This window comes from Sabethes cyaneus, chromosome 3 (assembly GCF_943734655.1).
Source record: "Sabethes cyaneus chromosome 3, idSabCyanKW18_F2, whole genome shotgun sequence".
NCBI lineage: Eukaryota > Metazoa > Arthropoda > Insecta > Diptera > Culicidae > Sabethes > Sabethes cyaneus.
Window position 1 is genome coordinate 19,065,613 of NC_071355.1, and position 26,264 is coordinate 19,091,876.

General features: G+C 41.0%; 1 protein-coding gene across 2 annotated transcripts in view; it reads right to left on the reverse strand.

Moving 5' to 3' along the window:
• The window catches only part of LOC128744011 (E3 ubiquitin-protein ligase TRIP12), a 73,519-nt gene that overhangs the window by 29,284 nt on the left and 17,971 nt on the right, over positions 1–26,264 (reverse strand). Inside the window, exon 1 of one of the 2 annotated variants that reach the window (XM_053840750.1) lies at positions 25,300–25,498. The exons of the other annotated variant lie outside the window; for it this stretch is intronic. The gene's annotated coding sequence lies outside the window, so the exon portion shown is untranslated. Of the gene's footprint in view, positions 1–25,299; positions 25,499–26,264 lie in introns of those variants that run through there. 2 annotated transcript variants of the gene reach the window in all.

Genomic DNA, 26,264 nt, shown 5'->3' on the forward strand with positions numbered 1-26,264 from the left:
ATTCAATTTCAAGTCGTCATTTTTTGCCTATGTATCAGGCTGCTGTAACACACACACACACCTAAACTGTGAAAAACAGCTCAGCATCAACACAGCCACACACAAACACAAGGCTTGCTTAGTTCGAAATCAATGATACTGACTGGCTGGCTGGTGTTGTTATTGTTATGTTTTTCAATGTAAATAAAGTAAGTGATTAGAGCCGACCAGCAGGCATCACAGCATAATAAAGGCGAAGGAAGTGCAAGCAAGAAAGAACGGCACCGCCGCAGCAGCAAAGGGGGCCAAAGCAGATGTTACGACGGTAAACCTTTTGAGTAGGCACGTCTTCAGGGTCGTTCGTTGATGGTGCTTGCTGTAGGTAGATGGATGGAGGTGATACCTGTGTGCTGTTTGATTTCGGTTTGCCATGCAGAAAAGTCGACCTCAACTGAAACCGGACCATGGGTATACAAACGAAAAAAAAAATTAAGGTGTATATCCGTATGTGATGCACGAGAAGTTGACGTAGGACTATTATTATTTTATCGATTCAACAGAATTCATAGTTCTTCGATTACTATTTTATCATTATCGGGTTGGGTTTCGGTGTAATATTTCTTCTAGCAATTTTCCATCCAGGAGCTAAATCAGCGATTGTTAACAATTCCCCGAGTCCCATTTCCCCGAATGTATCAATTCATAGAAAAATAATTCTCCGAAAAATATTTCTACGGAATGTATCAGGTTTCAGGGAAGCAGTACATTCGAGGAAATAGTTTTCGGGGAAGCAGTACATGCGGGGTAATAGGTTTCGGGAAAGTGGTATCATTCGATGAAATAGGTTTCGGGAAAATATCCTTCGAGGAACTGGGTTTGGGGAAATGGTTCTTGGGAAAATGCTGTATTTATTTGTCATAGGATTATAATGTATTGACAGAAAACTCAAAATTTTTAAAGAATATTTTCAAGTTTGAAATAATACATCAAACTATGTAGGGTACGCGAGGGTATTTTCAGCCTACTATCTTTTTCTGTCGCTAAATATATCCTTTTTTTATTTTTGCGGGTTATTCAGCTGGTCGCCTAATAGCGTTTAAAAAACCACTATGCCGGGCCCTTTTTGTGTTATCATCATCACAGTATCAGGGAGACCTCAAACGCTAATTCTACCTAACGAGACGGGCAATGTGGCCCACTAAAACACAGGTAGAGCCCCAAGCACAGGCGACACGCCAGGAAGTCATATTTTAAATATGATGATGAATATGATCGAAAAATAGGTCAAATTTGTAAATGTGTTTTGCCCTGGACATTTTGTACTACTAGAATTGTAAAATATAGTCAAGAAGTGTAGTTCTCGTCAGTCCCACTTAACACTGGTTCTTCTGAACCGCGCACCCGTTATCAATTTTTCAACACCAACCACAAATGAACTAATTAGGAAGACAAATCTCGCATGGTTATCAACTTATCAGGGCTCGACCTGTAGAACAAAGTTCATCTTCTATTCCCTTGGCATTTATGCACTGTTCCAAGATCGGTCTAAAAAGTAAATTGATGGTAGCAAGACGCGGGGGTTCGCGGTAGTCGACAGAAGCTTTAAATCATAGAGTCGCACCCGCGCAATATTTATAACGGGAATCTGTCGCCTAAATTCCCAAAGGCCGACCGCTACCAAGCGCTCCGCTGTTTTTCGAAGTCTGCCTACAGGTACATTTGCAACTGTGAATACGATCGAATGACCAATCAGTCAACGATCAGATGTTGAAACGTGTTTCTCTCTCTTCTTAAATTGAAACATAAACTATTTCTTTTTTAAATATTTTGCTCCTACCTTTCTTCAGTGGTTCACTTCATCTCTTCCCACCCTCTCCCTGAGTAGCTTTACCTGAATTTCCTTGCTACTTCTAGAACACGTCGATCAACGTTAGCAGAAATCTTACTTGGAGCAACATTAGAACAAATTATGCAAAATCTATACCTATAAAAATGAATTTCTATCTGCCTGTATGACTCTTCTAGACTCGGAAACTACCCAGGTAACCAATAAGCATTAGTATAAGCAGTAAATCAATCGTTTATTAGCATCCCTGGCGTTTTATACTGCAGGTTGCTGTTTATCAACCTTTTGACTGCATAACTGTTGTAAATCGACATCCACAATTCTATTGAAAATCTTCTTGTCGGTAACTAGCTGCAAATAAGCATTGTCAGCACTATAAGAGGGCTAGCAGTAAAGTAGCCGCATATTTTTCCAAAAAAGCATTTAAGTAGCATTTAAGGCAACTTAAATGCTTATTAGCACGCATTTAAATTGCATTGGAAATGCTTATTGGTTACCTGGGTACTGAACCGATCGGTATGAAAATTTGTATGCAGGGGTTTTTGGGACCGGGGAAAGTTCTCATGATGGTTCGCGACACCTCCCCACTCTAGGAGGGGAGACTGCCATACAAATGGAGCACAAATTTCTGCATAACTTGAGAAATAACCGAGCAAATGAACAGAATTCTGCATGTGAAAGTTTTACAAGGCATTATATAGGCAAGAATATTTTATGGTGGATAAAGATCCCTCCCTTCTCTGATAGGGGAGGCTCCCATAGTTACAAATGAAACAAATATCTTTGCATAACTCGAAAACTAATCAAACAAATAGAACCAAATTTCGCAAGCAGAGGTTTTTGAAGACAAGAAATGTTTGTATGGTGGTTCGCGACCCTTCGCGAAAGGGTCTGAAAGAGGGAGCTCTTATAGAAATGAAAAATAAATTTCAACCAAACATGAGAATTATCCAGGTAAGTACCACACCACTGCAGCCAAAAAATTGAAAACAAAGCATTGTGCTGTAATTGATGGAATCCCAGCCGTTATTGTTTACCGCTACCGCTAGCTTCAAATTTCTTGAAATACTGATTTAAAAGCTGCCTTCGATCGCATCAATCATTGCATATTGCTTGATAAAATTGGCTATTCAGTAAAGCTTGATGTAAAACCGAAAGTTCCTAAGCAATACAGGGTATATAGGGTATTGTAGTGGTAATAGTATTAATATATCTGCATCAAGTTAACCGTAATAGCATATAAAATCGCTTTTTACGCGGTTTGTTTTTCACGCGAATTTCGGAATTAATTCGTTTTTTTTACGCGAAAATATTTTAAAAATTTGCCGATTACCACCAGTTATTATACAATTTTACAACTTGATTAATTAACTATCATACTACTACAGCTACATTATCAGAATTATTCCTTCGAATTCACAATAAAATTAGTCTACTCGGTTCCAAAAGTCGATGCAGCCTCTCTTGAAATTTGCTTCCGACGATGAACGCTTAACAGCGGGCGGTAATGAATTCCAATTTATCACGCCTCGAACGAACAATGAATTTGCGTAGATTGTCGTGTTATTGACTGGAACTACCAAACTCTGCAAACGGCGTCGGGTTTGGAAAAGCCTCCGATGAAGAGTACTAGGAGACTGTGTTTTTAACAGATTCCTCAGGAAAACGCATGACCGATAAGCATAAAAGCATTGTAAAGGGCACCCAATGAGGTTCTGCTGAAGGTGACGCACATGGTCATAGCGACTTAATCCGGACACAAATCTCACGCAACAGTTTAATGCGACACGCAGATGATTTAAGGAGCTTGCGCTGGGACGAATGTGCAGAACATCACTAAACAGGAAATGAGGCAGGATCAGGGATTTGAACAGATTCAGTTTGGTGGCAGTCGGTGCAGAGGGTGTGCAGCAATACAACGTTCGTAGACTAGCATAAATCTTTCCGCATTGCTGCGCTATCAGGCCATCCCACTGCAAATCATTTTGGAAGATAAAACCTAGGTTGCTGGCACTCTCTGACCATTCGATGTTTTGACCATCCATTACAAGTCCAGGTGCTGACAAATCGGTACCTCCAGCTCTACGACGTCGACTTGCGATGAACGGAGCTTTACTCTTGGCTGGATTCACAAGAAGTTCATTTCGTCGTGACCAATCCGCAACTCGTTCCAGATCAGCATTCACCATTCTTACTAATTCGCGCGAACAAGGCCCAAGCTTACCGACATAGAGCTGCACATCGTCGGCATACATTTGAATAGAACAGTACTTTATCACTGTTGGCAGATCATTTATATGGCAGCAAATAAGTAGAGGGCCAAGCACTGAGCCTTGAGGAACGCCGGACGGTACTGCTATGATACGTGAGCAGCGGTCTCCACAGAAAACTGTCTGTTATCTTCCAAGCAGGTACGATCTCATCAGACTCACGGCAATTTACGCGATTTGTTTACGCGATCTTGATTAACGCGGAACGTATGCTTCGCGTAAAAATCGACTTGAGTGTACAAGTGACTGAGTGACAAAAGGGCCCCGAGTGAGATCGGGCAATCAGCTAGTTTCACACAAAAGAAATGTGATTGGTGACCGGTAAGTTAATTCGGTGCGAATTGACGCGTAGAAACTGTTGATTTCTTTGAGGTCGAAAAGGACAGTGGGCAGCCGTCTTGACAATGATATCGTTTTGTCGCTGCGTAAGAGGTGCAATTCCAACTAGCAGACAAAGTTCCACATAAGACGAAAGAGTATTAGGGTTTCTCCAGGGTAGCATAGCGCAGATCGTACGCATGAAGTATTTTTGTATTCGTTCTACGCGGAGTATGATACTCCGAGTATCCAATAAGCATAATGAGGATCCCAAACAGCACAGCTAGTCCCAAGTGCGGAACGGACTAAGGAGCAGTAGAGAGTACTTAGTGTACCTGGATAAAAGAAATCTCTACCGATTCGGAATATAGTAACAAGCAGACGATACGCTTTATTAATAATAACGGTATAGTGTTGTCTGAACATTTGGCTATTCAGTACAGCTCCTAGATCCGTTACGTTGTTAGTCCGTTGTAGTGACGTTCTGTTGATACAGTAATCGAACAACAGCGGAGGCTGTTTTTTACGGATGAAGCTTAAAGCGGTACATTTCGGAATGCTGATAAGCATACGATTAGAGTTACACCATTCCACAAACAAATTGATCAATGCTGGTCGTAAAATGCTACCTTGTGGAACTCCAGAACCTTGTGCTACCTTGTGGAACTGTAGAACTACCTCGATTGACTGGGACCCAATTTTAACGGCTATTTTACGATTACTTTTTGAGTTATGAAAGCAAGTTAGTTAATACTTCCAATTGGTCGAATTTAGCAAGCAAAAATATGATCGACTCGGTCGAATATTGCTTTCAGATCAGTGAAATAGTGTCGAATTGCCCTGTTCTATAGTACGCAGACAAAGTGAAGTAAACACCAGCAAGATGGTTGAAACTGATCGACCAGGAAAAATTTCGTGTTGTGAAGTAATCTCGTCTAGGCGGTTCTGCTAGATAGAGTGAGTAGGATTATTGCACTAGCCCCGTAACTGTCCTGTACGCTAATAGCCGGCTGTAAAGTCTGTCGATAAAGAAGGGCCAAGTCTTAGAAAGGACGTTTAAGCCCAAGGCGCGGATGAACCCGACGGATATGTTGCAACATTAACTTTTGAAACCAGCAACTAGTAAAACCAGCAACTGCATCACCGACATAAGAGCACAGTCAGTCAAAAAGGACCAATCGGTATTACAAAGTGCCGCTTCAAATGCATCAAAATAGCCTCGCCGAAAATCAAGTACATTCGGACGAAGACCCCATAACAAGAAGACTGGCAGCTCTGCCAATACTAGGAAGACATTGACGGCACTCGCTCTGCCGGTCAATGTGGTCCCGCGTATATTCCAAACCGGGTAAATTCCAAAATTCGCGTAAAAAACAACCAAAAATTCACGTAAAAAAATGTGGATTACAACACTTCGTGAAAAAATACTCTAATTGAAAACATCCGCGTTAATTCCGAAAATCGCGTAAAAATTCGTCTAAAAAGCGACTTCAGTGAATTCCGTTAATTACGTTTTCACACAAGACATCAGTTTCAATTAGATTCTGATAGAATAAAACATGTGCACATTTTACGTCCTGGACATCAAATTCGTTTAGGTAGACAAAATAGAATATAGTTCATAACGTGCTGGGACGGGAAAACTTGGTCACTCTTTTCAGTAATGGACACCAATGAAATTGCAGGTACATTTATGGTTGTCGTCTCTGGTTTGGAAAGCAAAAATATGCTGGTACGTGGTTGGTTGATTTATCAGTTATGACAATGCTTGTCGTTTATGCATTTATCATTAGTAAAACTTCATTTTCATTCGTCGAAAAAATTCTGATCGAATGATTAAAACACCTTTCGAATTGGTTAAGAAATGAGAAATTTTTCGTGACGCTCGCAATTGTAGATTTTGTTTTGGAATGACACCCTACCTTCACTACCTGCCTGTAAGACGGAGTCCTACGCCAAAAAAGCAAAGCAAAAAAGCGTACAGCCCGAGAGCCCGAGACTGATGGAGAAATACCCGAAATAGATACATAAGCGAGACAGACGTGGTAGCAACAAATTACGCCGGGAGGAAAACAGGTTTAACATGATCACACGTTCGATCCCTACTGGCCTGGCTGCGCCATGGCACGACGGACTTTGAAAAGTGATATCCTCACGTATGTATGTATACACGGATTTGTGACGAAAACGTTAGCCTTATGTGCCTAACACAACAATCAAGATTTGGTTTACCAAGTCAAAGTTTGGTGCCAAACTTTGAGAGCTAACAAAATTGAAGGAAGAAAAAATGCTCTGCTAATAAATTAATTTGTGCGGCTTGTACATAGCAGTCTCATCTGAATGAAGCTTCGAGCAGTCGTCGGAAAGCGCACACGACCTGCAGGTCATTGTGTTACTGCCGTTTTTGTCCAGACGATTGAATTAAGACGTAATATCGCGCCGCTGCTGTTTGGCTCCATCATTGAAGTTCAATATTGTGTTTCCGCATCATCGTCAGTCAAGGTCGATAGCACCGTTGTTTTTTCTCCGCTAGTGCAATCCTTAATCGGGTACTAGTGAAGCGAGAAATCTCGGCTGGATCTCGCAGGCAACCGTTTTGTTCCGTGAGGAACCAAACCAGTCATCACTCTTATATACCCAACCAACCAACCAACCAACAGGTTTTGATTCTTTCTTTCTGCGCCGTAAAATTGATGTGGCAAGCAAATAAATCGGGAAAACATGCTGAAAAACATAGACCGAACATCGACGTAAAAAAGAAAACCTTGCAGGTCATACACTCCTCGAGCATTCGCTAAACCCTCGCTCTCGTACGTAAGCCTTCTCGATCGCAACCCCTTAGCGCTTGCTGCTGCTGCTGCTGTCTGTGCCACACCTCCAGTCCGGCGGTCACGGTTTCCGATCTGCTCAGGATGTTTATTTCGGCTTCTGTTACCCGTTTCATAATTAACAACACACATATGGACACACACACGCACACACGCACGTACACACGCATATCTTTTCACATTGATCCAGCAGCAGCAGCACAGAGAGCAGGTTCCGATAGGCTTTGCGCTTCATTCAGTTTTTTTTGCTTATCCTTTGCCACTCTTGCCTGCCTTAGCCTGTGTGCCTGCTTCAGCCTGCTATAGCGCAGCCACCTTCCTGTTTCGTCCGGATTTCTGTACGCTCGATCCCCGAGACTCGAGTCGAGACAGGAATAAAATGTACACAAATGTAAATAAAGGTTATTGTCCAGTTCAATAACACGAACAAACACAGCCACGCAGAGTGTGGTGTTGAGGCACCAAACCAGCCAGCAGCGGGGGTTGGCTGAAAAGAACGGTTCAATTCATGAAGCTCTCCACTCCACCACCATCATCGGGGGCAGCAGCAGCAGCAGCAGCATAAAAATAAGCCTAATTAAATTTTATATAATTCCTATGTTTAGTTCCGGTTTTTTAGTTTAAAAAATGCGCCTTAAATAGGCTTCATTTTTCCAAGTATCACAATACTTAACACTATTAGTAAACAGTCTGTGACTCTTTTCCATTGTTAGATCCAGAAAACTTTTGAAATTTCAATTTTGGCTTAAATTTCCGTCCCTTATTTATTGTCAAGAAACGATACTTTCACTAGTATTGCCTGAATTAGTTATCAAACTTTGAAAGTGGTTAAGTTTGTAAGCAAATTTTAGTATTATTCTAGAAGTTCATTGAGATATATTTAGACTTCAAATTTTTATCTACATATCTGGTTACAACTCCGGAACGAATTTCGAATAATCTGATAGGTGTTAATTGTTCACTCTGGCGTAGACTTTTCAATTGAATTATTTGTGTACAGCAGATCACAATTAGATGAGTGAGAAATCAATTTACAATTCTAATTTTAGATCAAGCTCAATCTACTGCAGAGTTGGAGCACATCTTAGAATGGTTCGTTCTAATGTCGATAATCTCACGTGAGAACACAATTTGCAATTTTGAAGTCACCGAGGTGACTAGGGTTAAATTTCCGGGGTCCAATTTGTATAATAATTCGAATAATAATCGAATAATTTTTGACATGCTTTACACCCGCCTCCCAGATGCCACCGAGATGTGGGCTGCGTGAGAAAATGTTTGTTTGTGCAGCAACCAAAAAGCGAAGCCTTGGGTTTGAACATCTTCAAAAACTTGGTTTACAGCCGGCTGTTTGAGTACAGCACAGTTACGGGGTTAGTGCTACGATCCTACATGACTCCAGTAGTAGTAGCACCACCCAGCCGAGATTCAAACAAACATGGTTAAGCCAGCATCGTACCTCGAATTTAAGCAAGAAATTAGCAATTCGTTAGCATTTCACACCTGCTTAGTTCGGATACTAACTCTAAATGTATTCCCCTGTTTGAGTATCTTCACCAACAATGCACATCCCTGAACATCATAAAGCTTCTTTAATAGTGTTTTGTCATAAGTTTAAGTAAAATTTTGCCATGAAAGTCAAAAAGTCGACTGCGTCGCAAGTAACGTCTCATTGTACGCTCAAGCCTTGAATGATTTGGATCTGATCTCCACCACCACTAATCAACTAATTAAAGTCCTGCTTTAATCCCAGTCCGGATAGAATTCGCCTTCGCTCTCCTGGAGAAGCGTACTTTTTGTTTGCACATAACACTACAGCTCGTGTTCCAGAAGTCCGACGTATCTTGTGCACAAAAGAAGAAACAAGCGAGATGTGGACAATTACCGAGGAATTCATCGTTCATTGCCGTCACGACACTGTTTGAGTTAGCTGTCTTGGAGCCTCTTTTTTCACATTGCAAGCAATATTTTAGCGTGGATCAGTATGGATCCTTTCCTGGTCGATCCACTACCACGAATTGGCCGCGTTTTATCGCAATCGTCAAACTTGAAACACTTGAGATAATCGCAACTCTTCTGCGTTGGTGCCGTTCTTAGCTAGCTGCTTATCAGCAGATGGTTGCTATCGGCGATTACAGATCCAGTAAATTCCAGTGCAACCTTAGGTATTCCGCAAGGCAGTCATTTCGGACCGCTTATATTCCTGCTCTATGGCCCCGTATATCCTTGCGTATCCGCTCAACTGAAGACTGGCTCGCACTTCATTAACACCTTGTTGCTTGTTATCCTCGCCAATTGATGTACTTTAAATAGAATGGTTGTCAAACCTTAAAAGAACTCTGTGATATCCTTCTCAAGAAAAGAAAAAGATGGTAATTTCCAACCACACGCACTTATCGACCACCCCGTGAAAAAGCCGACCTTCTCGGTTGTTAGGTGCTTTCTCTGTGGAGTTAGGTGTTTCGACCATCGAGGACGGATGGAATAGGATACGCTCGGCCGTCAATGAGGCCGCAACCGCGGTACCAGGTGAGTTAACTTCGAGCGCACGAAATGATTGGTTTGACGGGGAATGCCAACAAGCGATGGAGAGAAATAAAAAAAAACGGGAAAAAACTAAGATTTGACCAAGTATTGACGAGCGTAGAATGAGTTGATCACGATCTTGAGGAAAAAGCACTCGAAGGAGGACAGACGCTCGTGGAGAGCTAGAACAACTATTCCGGGCCAATGAGAAGTATCAGTTCTATGAGAAGGTAAAGACCAACTCCCGGCAGAACTTTGCAAAAATGACCAAAAATTCCAGATTTTGTTATGTCGTCTATCCTCAATAACAAGGTAATTTGTAGAACAGTACCAAGCGGCTTCATGTTACCACGGATCAAATTCTCTCCGACAAATCCTTCAAAAATGTCGGGAGTACAACCTGTCCACGCATCACATTTTCGTGGATTTCAGGGCAGCATATGATACAGTCGTGCACGAACAGCTATGACGGATAATGCGCGAAAGCAGCAGGCCTAGAGGCCCAATGTGCCAGATGGCTCAACCAGGTTGAATCCGACTTGCGTGTGTCGAGGCGCTTAATGAATTGGCTATGTGTATCCCAAAACCGAGTACAATGGACAGGTTTGCTCGATGCGGCAAGAGCCAAACTTGCTCTCTGTTAGTAGAAGCGCTTATCGACTGCTGGTAAAAGCACTTATCGTAGCACGAGCAGCACGTTCCTTACATAATGTGGAAGATGTGTAGTATCAAATTATATCAAAGACCTAGTTGCAATCCTCGATACGGAGTTAACAGCATATCTCGAACATCGCCGACAAAGGATTGCTAAAACATTCGTGGAGGTCTACTGCGTAAAAGCAGCACACTGCTCACTGGTCCGTTCGTCTCTGGAGTACTGTTTTGCGGTCTGGAATCAGAACTTCCACAACAGCACTGAACGAATCGAATTCGTCAAATGTTCTGACCCTGGCGAAATCTTCACCGATGTCAGCTGATCCACCTGAATACTCTCTCCCCACGGAGAGATACATCTTGAGCGAATCGTATTTCACGTACAGCCTGGTTTCTTCCGAAATACTACTAAGCTGAGGATATCACACCACCGTACGAACCACAGCGAATACGGAGTCCTTAGCGGTCACCAGAGGACGTTCGACAATGTAACATCTATTTTTAGTTCACCGTATTATACTTCGTTTTAGCAGTTCATGATAGTCTCTATCCTCACAGCTTTCTCCTCAGGATCAACTCCATCTATATCGCTCGTGAATACAATAATGCATGTTAGATTTCACCTTACTTTAAACCAACTAATGTCATAAGAGAAACCGATATCTCAGCTGGTATTCTAAAGCCTGTTTTTGGACCATCAAGGGCGACACGTATTAGATCTGGTGGTAACCACTTTCAAGCATAACTTGCCACAACTCTGACAATACGTATTTCCCACCAATTGGATGCCTTCCGTTAAGTTTCCAGTATTCACGAAGTTCTTTTAACAAAACTCATGAAAACTACGAATCTCGTCTACTCTCGTCTAATGGTTCCGATCTTACCGCACTCTTTCTGCGAAAATCGGATAACTGTCAGTACAGTTTACGAATAGCTCAGGACTACCGCAAGGTAGTAACTTAGGACCTGGTGAGCTTCAGCAGGTCGCAGACGTTTTTCATAATTGGTGTCCGCAAAATTTTCTGACCGTCAGTATCCAAAAGTGTTGCGCTATCCCCTTTCATCGGATAAAAGGCCTCTTTATGTTCAGTTACACCATGTCCAGTCAGCCACATTCGTTCGTTTTGCTCTGAGATTTCGATCTTGGCATGATCCCTTGCAGCTACCGATTTACACTGACCACTGTCAATTTCTGGGTAAACAAACACTGGAACAAAGAAGATTCGTTGCCTAAGCTGCGTTCATTGGAATAGTATTAATTAGCAAAACCGACTCTCCGGAAATGCATCAGTGTTTGAATATATACGCTCCTGGCCACGACTTTTCCTGCACATACCACAACGCAATGCCACCTTTGGATAACACGACCCGATTTGCTTCATTTCATTCAGTTTCAACTCTGTTGCGAATCTATTCCATTTTAATTTGACTGGTATTGCTTTTTAAGAGTGACTTCGGCGTAGATAGTTTAGTTTTCTTCAAGTGTTAGTACTATTTTTTATCCATTAAGACCATACTATAGGTTAGATGGAATTTTTGAAATAATAAGCATTTCGCTTTAACTGAATCGTACGCTGCCTTGAAATATATCATATGTATAAACAAATGATGCGTCTGTAAGTTAAATTTTCGAAATTTATTGAAGATCTGATTAGCCAACAATGGTTCCCCTACATAGGCGTCAATCTGTAAAACAGGATGTGGTAGAGAATTTTGTAGACAAAGTTGAGGATAGTTATGACCCGATAATTGCTGCATTCGGGTCGATGCCCAATTTTTTGGTCCACAACACTTGATGGATTCCACAAAACAGCCTTTCATTTCCGATTTTTCAACTTCAGCTCTCCAAAACCCAGAGCTGGGTCATCATTCTTAAGAATGAACTTGATTCTGACGACGAATCCAAACAACTACCGACCAAGTTTCCGTCTGTGTCATTAGACATAACGAAAGTGGCACCAGTGCTGGCGTTTCTGTCATGTGTCGTGTTGTCTGCTTTGCTTATCGGCTTTCTGATAGTACGTCGCGACAGCCGGGCGTGATTCTTGCTTGCCAAGAGATAGTGGTCCGAGTCCGACGTTTGATACCAGAGAATAGACGTCTGCGCAATCCGAAAAACGCCGATCATCAACCAGAACTTGGTCTCGTTCTGAGAAAGCTGATCTCTAGAGTCCGCTAGTGAAGTTGATTGCAGACTTTCTGTGTGTGAATGTGAGGAACTTAGCTGCCCATGTTGACGCCAAAGCTTTGTCTATAACATCTTCCTCTGAACGCGAAATAATGCGTTAGCGTTATTGTGTGATGCTCGGCTACCTTCCATATGGTTTCCAAAGGATTCACAGGAACTTTGGTAAGGGTACGCCTGGGACTATACATAACCCAAAAGTCAACCGTCAAAGTATTTCTCCTACTAGCCACTCTAACGTTTCCAGGATTGAAACTAAACTGGTCTAACAAACCAATCGTCGTATGCTCGAATCTCGGCTGGGCGGTACTGCTATAGTGTCAGTAGGATCGGAGGCGGACTCTAAAAATCCATTTTTTTTTCTTTATATCTCCTTTCTGGTTTATTTCTCACAAATCATGCCTTCAGAGCACTTCGAAATCCACGCAAAACGCACATTTTCTTTGAAGGAATTAAGTGGCTAGCTCCTTCGGTTCCAAAATTACAGGCATTTTTTTTCAAAGCATTGAAAAGTACTTTTGTTATATCATGGTGCATAAATTGTCTTAAAACTGGACAACCTTATTAACGTTTTTCAGGATGTCAAGGGGAACCAGCGAAATGCGTGCCAAAATGTTGTTATATTCTCGCAGCATTCGTGTTTTGGCGTTCATTATCATTTTGCTATTTATATTGATTATCAAAAGCACAAAGCAGCTGGTTCTTTCCAAACAAATAAATTCAGAAAACTACCATTTAGCATGTCGTTGAGTCACCAAAAGCAAGCGACAGAGTTTGTGCTGCGTGCTTTCTAGTTTTTTTGATAAATTAATACATTTCGTTAGGATCTTCTGGTCAAAAATACGAACAGTTTATGTAAAGTTTCATCTAAATGCGACAAAGAGGATTATGCATCGGATTTCGCACAACCTTTCGACGGGAATGGCACGTGTGCTCTTTCGCTTCGAGAATGAGTGACTCAGAAAGGGTCACTAACCCATAAACTGGTGAGCTTCCGGTACGGCATATGACACACAACAGGAATCGACCGACCATATGTCGCGGTCGGGGCTACGCTGTCGAAATTGCGAAGCTGTAAATCAACACAAATAGTAATTCAGTTAACTGTTATGAAATGTGACTTGAATTAACTTCTTTTTGCTACTATCGATTATATAAAAGGTTTAGTGACGTAAACGAAGCCTGTGTCAAGGTATTCTTGTATTTTTGTGTGAGCATGCTACAGTATTCATTCAGTGCTAGAAAACTCTTCAGTCGAGTAAAATGACTAGATTTATGATCGATAATCGAACAAAAATTTCCTAATAAAAGGAATAATTTAGGTTTGTGAATAGAAAAAAAAGCTGTTCTGCTTTCAGAGAATAAAGAGAAAACTAAGGTTAAAGTTTTTACCATCTAAAACTAAACTTCAAGCGCATACGTTGTGAAATTTATATGTTAATTATGCTCCCCACAGCCACAAAGCGAGGCCATCGCGAAAGCCACAGAGCATATCGGAAGTATGTAAGCCAGACAATAGCGAGAATTTGACCTCGCACGCAGTTTCAATCCAATACAGTATACCACTTCCACCACCTATAACAACAACGACGACGACGATGACGACGGCAATAGAATATGATCGTTCCTCCAGCGAGGTGGTATACTTGCCGTTCGTATTGGTAGGTAGTCGTCTATATGCTGGTGTTGTTCATACCATACTCGCTCAAATACTGAATGTGTGAAAAAAAGGGGGAATAGAAGTAGAACGGACCACCATAAAGTGCGGTACCTTACCGAGCAGCACCAGCGATGGTGCTGCCCGTTATGGTTCATACCTAACGATTTCAGTCTCTCAATGGTTGGATAAAAATCAAGCATTGAGAAGAAGATTAGGAACTAGCTGTGTATCATCTTTCAGCATGTGGAGAGTTCAAAAACGAAAACCAATGAGTAATCCATTTTCCTTGTAACAACGCACCGTACCTCATCAGTCCCCCATGCGGAGAATTCTCACATGCAACATGGACCGTGTGTGTAGACCGTGCTCTAATCGATTGTAGCCGTTACTTATGTTAATGAGATTGCTGCCTTTGCCTTTAACACAAATGGGATTGGAATATGATGAACAACAAACAAGGCACGTCGTGCCAAGGAACAAAACATTAAAATTTTGGGAAGAACAACAAACAACACAACAGATAAGATCGAACAGAAAAGAAACGCGATAAGAATTAAGGAGAACATCGGCTATCAGTATAATCCCAACTACGAGGGCAAGGTCAACGAGATAAACGAAACGTAGCAATTGAATATCTTTGTACCTAGCTAAAAATTATGTCAGCTCTTACACAAACTTATTTATATTCGTCAATGTTTTCGTGAAATTGAGGTTCCTCCTTTTCACTAGGCTTTGAGTTACGATTTTGCCTAGTCTCCCCAATTTTTATATACATTATACATATAACTCTAGAAAAATGCTTTGCTTAGCAGTGGTTAATATACATTTTCTTAAGCTTTTAGCGATCATTGGATTTTTGAGAATTGCGAAACAGAGTTAACATTCGCATGACGAACCGAAAGTATCATCGCTTGACCTTAGCTTTTGGTTTCTATTAGGATCCAACATCCAAATGCATTTCAAGCATATCAATTATGTAAAATTCATAAAAAAAAACATTCAACAAAAAACAATTCAAAAAAAAAAAAGAAAATTATCCAATTGTCCATATAATAGCCCCTTTGCAACATGCCACTGTTTGGCATGTTGTGCCGTCTTTGTGAAACATGGTGTCGTCAGTATTGATTTTACTAATTTTATTGAAAATAATTTAATTTTGTGAAAAAGGAACGCACTTCCGTATCATGATAGTGAATTGTTTGTTCTTAGGCTTAGGTTATAAAAAGAACTAGATATGCTTGTCTTCAGTTTCCCCATTTATGAGTAAAAAATATGCCATCAGTTCTGTCTGCTGTCTGTACTCTGTCTACAGAAGCTACTTTGCTGACAGAGTGACGTATGATCTATGTTCTTTAGTAATCGAAGTTTCAGTTGATTCATGAACGACTTCATAGTGAAAAAAACCGCTACTCCATGTCCATTGTCGAGATGGACGGTCCATTTTCACGCAGAATAAATTAACGTTTGAGAAGAAACAGGCCAAGAGTGGCATGCTCACAGCGGTTACACGTCAGAACAGAGAAACGCATAGGAAACTGCGGAAACAAGAACCCACAGCCTAATGAACGTGAGTACGAGAACACGCAGGAAGAATGTTGTTGAATGGACAAGATAAATACGTAGAATAGCAGGAGCAGGATAAAAATCATAGGCAATGGCAAAACTGTGGAAAAATGGCAAGGTTGTTAGGAAGGACGGTATCCCAGCATAACTTATTGGAGATCGAGCGTATGTATGAAGTAATCCATAGGGTCTCATTAGCCCTATTTCCAAAAAAAAAGCTTCGACTCGAATGATAAAACTCTCGAGTTGATCAATTCTGCCTGCCTGTACTTTTCCGTATCCTGATCTGTAGACTGAGACCATTGGAGAAGTGCTTCGTCGGCTAGTGCCAGGCTGGTTATCGTGAGTGTCGTTCCAAAGCCGATCAAATATTGATCTGACAGCCCTGCGTCAGTTACTGCCAAATTCCGGAAGCACCACTTGCAGACTCATCATCTATGTGTTGAGTTCAACGCGATGTACGATTCAGTCAAGCAACGTGAGCTGTGTCAGACAATGTGCTAGACATTGGTTTTCCGAAGCAATAAGTTAAGCTGATCGTTGACGCTGGATGGGACAAAAACATGCGTCAGAATAGCTAGTGAAACATGAGTCGCTTTCGTGACGTTGGATGAATTGAAACAAGAGGATACAACCTTTAACCTGCTATTCAACACTGCATTGGAAAGCGCAATGCGAAGAGCGAACGTGGAAAGGAACGGGACTGCCAACAAAAGATCTGATGATCGATAGAACATCGGAGTCAACCGTAGAACACTGGAAGAGGCCTTAGACCTGTTATATTGGAAATCAATTCCTGGTTTCTCAAGCCTTGCCAGGAGGATACTGTGATCAACCCGATCAAACACAGTTTTTAGGTTTGTCAAGCGTATCAATTGGCACTTCTGTATTCATGCTACGCAAACAAAACGAACAAAACAACGAAATTCGTCAGAACGGAACGTTTCCGGTAAAATCAGTGCTGGTCTCGGATTTTTTCGAGCACTTTAGAACAGGAATCCATAACATAACGCTCGACAAACTTCTTGTGTACAGAAAACAACATAACTAATTCTTTCCAGGGTAGAATAGGAAACCGACATTGCTGGATAAATAACAGCACAGTAAAACCGTCTTTTCACGACACAAAAAGATAATACCCTGAGGTCCAGCAACGAACGAATATTTTAGTTTTTCGATAGCAACTTCGACAACCTCGTCCGTTCATGGCCACGAAGCAAAGCAATCCCATTGGCAAGCCACAATCGGCAATTAAAGCATTTATAGTGCCAATAAATTGCTGAACTGTGGTGTATCTTTCTATATCATGAGAAAATGATTGCAATAAGATTGCCAATCGACCTGAGTAATTACATCAGTTAATTATTTGCTGGATATTTTCACTATCCAATGACACATTGACGATTGAATTTCAGGCAGTAGTTGCAAAATTGTTTGCGTTTTAAATCTTTCATTCGAAGGTTGCCGCTTAAGTTTCAATTTTCACAAAGTGTAATAGTAAACAAAGACACTTATCCGTGTAAAAACTTGATCTAAATACTAACGTCAGTCTTGTAAGATTCTCACCAATTTTAGAAGTTTTCTACTTGAAAAAAAGAATGACCGGTTCAAAAATTCCATTTCTCTCTTAAGTAATGTCTCAGCACTTCAGGATTCAGTATGTTACTCTTTCTGTTCTTCGATGAATCGTTGAGAACTCCCTAGGACCTTACACCTTGTTCTTTCCAAACAGAAAACGAATTCAGCATCTTCTCTCTTTCACTCAATATTATCGTCCTCCGAGAGAACCCTACCTTATCAGATAATCTACGGTTGCATTCTAGATACGACCGGATTGCTGATAAGTTGCGAACTTGATGTGATAGAATCAACTTTGTAGCTTGTATGGACATCATCCCAGTTACAAGTTACAACAGGTCCTATTATGTAAGTCACTTTGCTCAACTGGTCCACCATTGGTATTATATAAGTCACACACGACACGATTTTCTTGAGTAACTCGGCTGAGTCGACCGTTAAAAAGCTAGAGACTGACGTGTCAGTAAATGACACCTGAGCTTACTTTGATCGTGCATTGACATGTGGTGACACGAAAAAATGAAAGATTTTAAACAGTAATAACTCAGTCAATTCTAAACTGATTTTGCAAGTTTGATACCAATCGATTCATAATAGATGTGTCTTTTGATTATTATTATTAATGTGCTCGATGTGTTCCTAATGATTGTCAGGTTAACATAAAAATAGTCAACTCGAATTAAGTGAGTAAAATTTTATCAAACGTATACAAACAGATCTTAAAATAACTGTATCTTCTTCGAGGTTTTCCTCTCCCGAAAAAAGCGAGTGAATCTGCCCTGTAGTATCCGTCGTGGCAGATGAAAGTCGAATAACGACGATACTTGATTAAAGGCCCGCTGCAGACCGCCGATAGCGCCGTTTATACTGTAGTTAGTGCGACGAGGTGGCAATCTCAACGTTGTATTGTTCCGCAAAGCTCGTGGTTGAACATTTATGTTAATCTATCCCAGCAGCGCGGGGCAGTCAACTCTCCCTTGTAAGCTATCCGCGATAAACAGTGCTCTGGAGCTAACCTGACGAACACGTAGAGGGACAGCGGCTTTCATAGCTGGGAAGACGGAACGGATTTCCCCATGGCAGTTTTCGCAAAGCGAATCTAAGAAATCGACGCTGAACGGACTCGATTCTATCAGCGCTGTTGCTGTAGTTAGGATTCCAAACAGACGAACAGTATTCCAGAACTTACCGCACCAACGAACAGTATAGCGATTTGAAGCAGTATATGTCAGAAAAGTTTTTCGCGATCCTTAAGATAAAGCTTAAGGACCTTTAGGCTTTAGCGACACCGACAACATACGAGATATGATGCTTGTACGTTAACTGCGAATCTAAGTTAACGCCCAAGTCTTTAATATGCGAGACACGTTCAATTACTGTGCCCTCGAGCGTATAACGAAACAGGATCGGATCTTTCTTACGGGAAAATGTGACTGCTGAGCACTTCTCCGGGTTCACTATCATACAGTTCACGTCGCACCAAGTGGCAAAGGCCTCGAGTTGATTTTGAAGCGGATCCGGATGTACATTTTAAGACCATCTGCATACGAGTTGTGGGCCCTTAATGACCAAACTAACGTCGTTGAAATAAAGCAGAAAAATCAGAGAACCTAGATGGCTTCCTTGAGGTATACCTGATGAGGCTGGATAGCTATCGGATCGACAATCTCCAACGGCAACCACCAGCTGTCGATCGATGAGATACGAGCGAAACCATTGCAAAAGGTTACCGCTAACACCCAGTCTATGTAGTTTTGCAATTGTGATGGCGTGGTTTATCTTGTCAATGGCTGCCGACAGGTCGATGTACAAAACATTTGTCTGAGCTCGTTGTGCCATACCCTTTGTTATGTATGATGTAACATGTAAGACACAGCAGATTAGTGGTAGAACGCTGGAACGTAAAGCCAAGTTGGTCAGCACTTAGATATTGCTTACAGTGGGAAAGAGGTTCCATGACCACCAGCTCGTATAGTTTCGAGACTGCGCTCAACGATGTGATGCCTCGATAGTTGTCTACATTTCATTTATTTCCTTTTTTGTGTACAGCGAGCATATGTGCAAATTTCCAACACGACGGGAAAATCCTACTGGAAATGGATATTTGAAATAAACGAAGCAACGGTGTCAGCAAGCAGTCTATGTGTCTCTTCAGGAATACGGAAGGTACTCCATCGGGTCCAGGATTGAAGGACAACTTGAGCATGGTCGCAGCCTTCGAAACCAGCTCGACTTTGATGTTGATGGCACCCAGCGTTTGACCATATAGTGGAACGTTGTTGGCTGCTAGGGCAACACGGTCCGCGCTCAATAGCTCATTGGTGAAAATACTTGCAAACTTCTTGGAAAAGAAACGGCATGTATCCTGAGTGGCAGCAACTTCCCCGTTGTATTCCATTAATGATGGGAGCCCGGACTCTGCGTTGCTCGTTTACGTAACTCCAGAAAGACTTCGGGTGATGCTTCAATCTTCGTTGCATACTGCGTTGATACCGCGAAAATTCGTGAATCGTCTTTATGCTGCTCTTTTGTATGACTTCAGCCTGCGTAGCTCATTCGTGTGCCAAGAGGGATGAGGTGTACTGCGGAGACTACTTTTCGGTACATGTCGATCGTCGTCGGGATCTAGTGTGTTTGCCCAGTCAATACTAGACAACAAATCATTGATGCTTTGTTGGTCAGCTTTACGGAAAGTATGAGATAGCAGCTTGACATTCATCGAAGTCCTGAAGGAGTTTATCTTCTATGCAGACGATCAGAGGGGATGGCGTGGAACTCTCTTGATTGACAGACATGGAGCCTTGTCCTGTGAGCTCACGAAGTAGAGGTCTAACGAACGGTTGTTCTCGTTGACATGATTAACTTGATGAAGCATTGCAGCACTATATAGTTGTCAAGAAGATTAATTGCACCGGCATGGATCGTAGTTTTCAGAATCAGGGTAGAGGAATGTATGTTTTATCATAACAAGCATTGGTAAGTGTTGCGAAGCCCACATTCCAGTGGTCTAATAATCTCACACACGCATTCTCGTTCTAACGAACACACTTGTCGCTTCATCAAAGAAGTATTTCATACGCTTATTTAAGAAATGCGCTGGTTATTGAAATTGATCTTGGATGAATATAATTATTTATTTCGTATATGCATGCATGGCCCTTTTAGAAGCTTCCAAGTAATGGTTGAAGATACACCATAATAGATCAAAGAATTGGTCGCAGTGGTCCAAGGTCCCCAACAATGAAAAAAAAATGAAGATGCATTGGAGTTTTCTTTGTACTACAAATAGCTTATCAATTTCCAAACCGACGCTGTATTCCGATCTCATTTTTGGAAGTAAATTTTCAGTTTCGAATTTAATTTAATTTATTTCACCATCTTCGACTACGTCCTACAGATTGTTTACTTAATAACTAATTTAAGCCTCGGATTCTATTACTAAACACATTTCTAGACAGAGTAAAATCGAACACATTACAAACGTCGTTGAAGGAACGCAAGCAGACATTAAAACAATTATTCCTACCATATGTTCTGTGGAATTGGATGACCAATAACGGTGGATTCCGAAGCCGACGAGGAGGCACATTCCACGGTATCTCGTACAGGAGTTCCGGGCAATCCACATTAGCTATTATAAAGTCGAATATAAATAGACGCTGCTGTTGGACGCGCCGGACTGCGAGTGTATCCAGGCTAATCAGTTGACAACGGTCTATGTAACTGGGAAGATTGACTCAATCGCAAGGATCTGTGTTACGTGTGCATACTCCAAAATGCTGCGTACGATATAGCAATATAGCATCTTGAGGCAATAAACGTCAGTGAATCCAGACGCATGGCGTCGCATAAAACCAAGCACGGTGTATGCTTTAGCAGTGGCTCTACTTATATGCTCGTCGAGTCTCAATTTAGAGTCGATAGGAACGCCTAGGTCGAGAATAGAGTTAACACGTTCCAGACAATGCAGTCCCATGCTGTATTGATGAAGAAAAACGGTGTTACGGCAACGTATGATATTACTTTACACTTATTGCTGTTGTCACTGCACCAGACTAGCAAACGATTAATATCCTCCTGTAATGCGACACAATCGGCAGAGGCAGCAATCACCCGAAAAAAATTTAGATCGTCGGCAAACGATAGTTTCGATTATGACAGCAGCTCGACCAGGTCATTAATATAAATTGTAAAGATGAGCGGGCCAAGCACACTGCCTTGAGGGACACCAGACGATATGTCAAATGTTCTGGAGCGCACGGAATTTACTGTAACGAATGCTTTGCGATCAGATAGGTATGAGTAAAGCCATTCGGTAAACCATCAGGGAAATCCGATGCAGGTAGTTCAGTTTTTCAATGAGATTGTGTGGTACAGTATCAGAAAAATCAAAATACATCGTATCCACTTGCCGCTTAGCTTCTAGTTCACGTGATATCGCTGTGACGTAGCACATAAGGTTTAAAGGTTTCGAACGATGCTTCATAAATTCATGCTGGCTGTTAGAGATGATCGGTGCAACTGACCTGTAATAGAGTGGTACGGAGTAGCTTTTCGAATACCTTGCTGAGGCTGCAAAATATGGATATGCCACGGTAATTGGTGACCGATTTGTAACTCCCGGACTTATGGATCGGCACGATGGACGCCATTTTCCATGCAATTGGGAACGATCCACTACTGATTGAGCGGTTAAAAAAACGGCGATGCAAGCAAAACGGCGCAGTTTTTTTTAAAATACTGGCAGTAGACTGTCTGTTCCGGGTCCTTTCGTTGAATCGAGATCTTCCAGAGCTTTCCGAACCGTCGTTTATAGAAAACTGCACTAGTGATCGATTAATAACACGGAACGGTATATGCTCGAAGCAGTTGTGTTGTGACGTACCGAACGGATTAGCTGATTCTGAGCTCGAGTGAGAAGTTGTTCCTACGAAGTTGACCGACGGAAGAATATTCTTGCCAGTTTTACGTTTTTTAAAGAAACAGGAGGGGTCCTGTTTAACGGCAGACTGAATCCTTTGCAAATAGTTGTCATGCGATGCGGTAAGGACAGCTTTGTACTCATCCTCACACTCCCGAAGTTGGGCTCTATCAGATTCGCTTTTAGTAAAGAAATATTGGTTGCGCATTTTACGGAGGTTGTTACGAAGGTTTCGAAGCTGAGGGGTCCACCACGGTTGCTTGGAGTTGGAGACCAACACTTGTCTTTTTTTGGGCACATGTCTAGTGATAACAGCTAAAAGTGAATCATAGACAGCAAGTAGCATCTGGTCAACTGAGTCAGTGTTAGAAAATCGATTGTCTCACTCCATGTCCGCAAGAATAGAGTTTAACATATCATAGTCACATGCAGAGTAGTCAAATCTAAGCTGATCAACTTGGTCGTCAGGTATTGACACGTCCATCTCGTCAAGTAATAAAATGAATGGTTCGTGATGATAGTAGACAGGCAACAGTGGAGAGGGCGGTGCTACTATATCAAGATATTCTGGGGTATTGGTAGATACCAGGTCCAAGAGCCTACCATTCGTGTTGACAATATGATTAATTTGTCTCAAGCCATTGGAGAACATTACGTCTGTAAAGTGTAACTCAATTTCAACTGAGGCACTCAAAGGAATATACCCATTAATATCATCGTCGACCTTCCACCTCGTCAGGTAAATTGAAATCGCCTATCGCCTATTGACGAGATTATGTCCGACTCTGAAAGACAATCCAAAACACACTGTGTTGCTTTTACCTGAGCTGAGTATAGCTACTATAGGTACTCGAATTGAGCGAAAGATATACATATGGTTTTACAGTTTTTAAAGTTCCTTCAAGCTGACTCGAAAAATTTGCTATTTTCTGTATTCAAAATTCTTCAAATTCTGAAGAATCGCAAAGATTTTAATTGTGTTGTGTTGTTAAATCGCAAAGATTCTAATTGTATTGTGTAAGTGTACAAAGCGTAAACATCTTTCGTTATGTAGGTAGAGTACAGGAGGGTATTTTCAGCAGGTTTCTAAATTCAGCCTATTTGCCTTTCCTTTCGCCAATAAAAATACTTTGCCGACATACAATTTTAATATATTTTAACTATTTTCTCTGTAAGTAATCTACTATCTTTTATTCAAAGAACGTCAAAACCACCTGTTTTTCCACTAGAACTAAGCCATAGGCCGAAAAAATAGATACCTTCGCTTAATGGGCTGAAAATACCCTTCCGTGCCCTACCTGTTTATTTTTTGTATCAATAAAGTACGCCCAAAAAAGTATCTTTATAAATAAAAGCTCTGCATAGTCCTACGTTAATACGACCGTAGTATCTCCGGTGCAACTTTTTAATTTTTCATGTCAACGTTTGCTGCGATCATGATTGAGGGTGATTAGAAGTTGGGAAATCAAGAGGAATTTCTTTCTTCTCATCAAAATATGCAATCCTTTTTCATGCAATTTCAACTGTTCGATTAATGCAAAATCAATCTATTAGGTAAATTGATTGCAATATAAAATCTTTTCGATCAATTTTCCTCTTCTCAACTGCAAAACAAGCAACTTTTCACTCCAGTTTTTGATTACCTTCAATGCCAATCTTTATAAGCACATTCATATTCCCACCTTCGCAAAACAAAGCGAAATATTGGTGCCACATTCCGTTTTCGGAACTTGACCTGTTCAACAGACCTGCCGTAAATGACAGTCTACTGGAGGAACTAGTGCTACGATCCTGTTGACTCTAACAACAGTTTTCCCCCAGACCTGTGACGACTGCTTTGTTAGACCGGGTGTCGTACCTCGGGGCCAACTGGGTGACTACCTCCCTGCATCTTAAGAGCATTACTGATCAACATACAATACTAACAAAAAAAAGGCCTCCCAGTAATTTCACAGTTTTTAACAGGATTAATTTTTAAAAGGTAACATTTGAAAAGCTGTTTGTTCCAAACAATATCCGAGTTATTAGTTACACCTTTTTTCAACTTACACTCGTTAAGGTTTAGTTTAGTTTGATTGTAAAAGATAAATGTTATTTATAAATTTTTAAATACTGTAACAATCAATGAAGAAAACGGTAATTATAATATCAAGAACAGTTTAAACTTGTACGGAAGCCTAAAAAACATTAATTTAATGAAGATTAAAAGCATATCAAAATTTATCTAAGTAGGCAGTGATTTTAAGTAGTAAAGTAAAATCAATAACTTTGTATAACAGTAACACAACACAAAGCATACTTTGTGCAGATTTAGCACATTTTTTATAATATGTAAAAACCTTCTGCACCATTTAATCAATAATGAAAATATTCGAAGTGTAACACCTAGTGAGTAATCAATCTTGTTTTACATTTCGTAATCATGCACAATCTCGCTGCTCCGGGCGCTGTCCTTAGGAAGGAACTCTCGGGAATCGAGTCCACGACCACGAGAATCGAACTTTTTTCGTCGAAAAGTATTCCCAACAACAGCAAGAAACAACTTGACTTGGGCCAAAGGAGAGTAGGAAAAAAAACGTATATACGTAGCACTAGCGCTCCCCCATCGTTCGCTGCCGTGCGATGACGATAGTCGCAGCTCAGAGCAGCACAAAATGGCCATACTTTTCCGAGCCCAGGCAATTTTTTCACTGCTCGTTTCTTCCGTGTTTACACGAAACTCTACCCGTCATTCGACCATTTTCGATCGATTTAAACCATCTAGTATCATTTTCTTATTTTAAACAGTCAAATAAGTGCTAAAATTAATAACTTCGTCGTATTTTTCTGCTGCGTTGGAAGGTAATTTTTCCTCTACGCAGCGACTTCGGCCATTATTGTGGCAGCAGACCTGACTTTTCGGTTGTCGGAAATTATATAATTAACACTTTTCTCCGGCCAAACTGGCCCCCGGTAGCCGAGCTGTACTTACAGTTCCATTTCCGGCCTAAAATCGGCACCGCAAACGCACAAAAATCTGGGTAATTTTATCGATTTCAATTCACCACTTATCTCTCACTTGCGGAACAAAGAATAAAAAATGTCGCAACACACAGAGCGCTGCCTGTGACTGACGGATAACGACGACGGGGAAGAAAGACCTGTTCGTTTTGGCTCCTGCCTGTGCGCTCGTGCTCTGTGTCTGCTAGACTGGCGTTTGTGCCCGAGCTTTGCTGCTGCAAGGCGAGCCGAAGCTTGCGTTCGCTCGGGCATCGGGATTCGATCGGGCTGCTTTTTGCTTGACGTTTTCAAGTCTCGCACTCGCTGCCAGTGTTGCAGATTGCAGTGCTGTTCATTCAAGTTTTTTCTAATGGTCATTCATCATTTACTTTTCATTGAAATAATTTAGAATCATTGCGGGATCAATATTCATCACAATTCATCACACCACAGACTAATTTGCGATTCACTGTACATACTTGGATAATTTTACACCGAAAAACAGCTCAGCCAGACTACCTTAATATTTTAACATTTTCGTATCTTCCATCAAGCCTTAACAACCTGAAAATATTGTTGCTGTCAACATTTTTTTATTTGAATAAAAAGACATCAGTTTTGACTTAAACATACAAGTAACAAAATGCTGAGTGATGTAATAAAGTTGATTAATTAATTCACTATTGACTTAATATTAGGCCATTACAAATATTTTTTAAAGTTTTTATCCTTTCGATGTTGGACAACTGAAAGGGAGAGGGGAGCGAAAAAAAAACAAAGGTTTTTCTAATCACACAAAAATTGGGATTTTTAAGAATTTTTACTTGAAGTTTAATCGTGAAACCCGAATCTATTCTTGTTTTTCATGTATACGTTATTATTTTCAATGCAAAATTCTTCCAAAATAGAGTCAAAATCGAATGAATTTTTTTTCGTCGATTTTTGGAAATTTACATT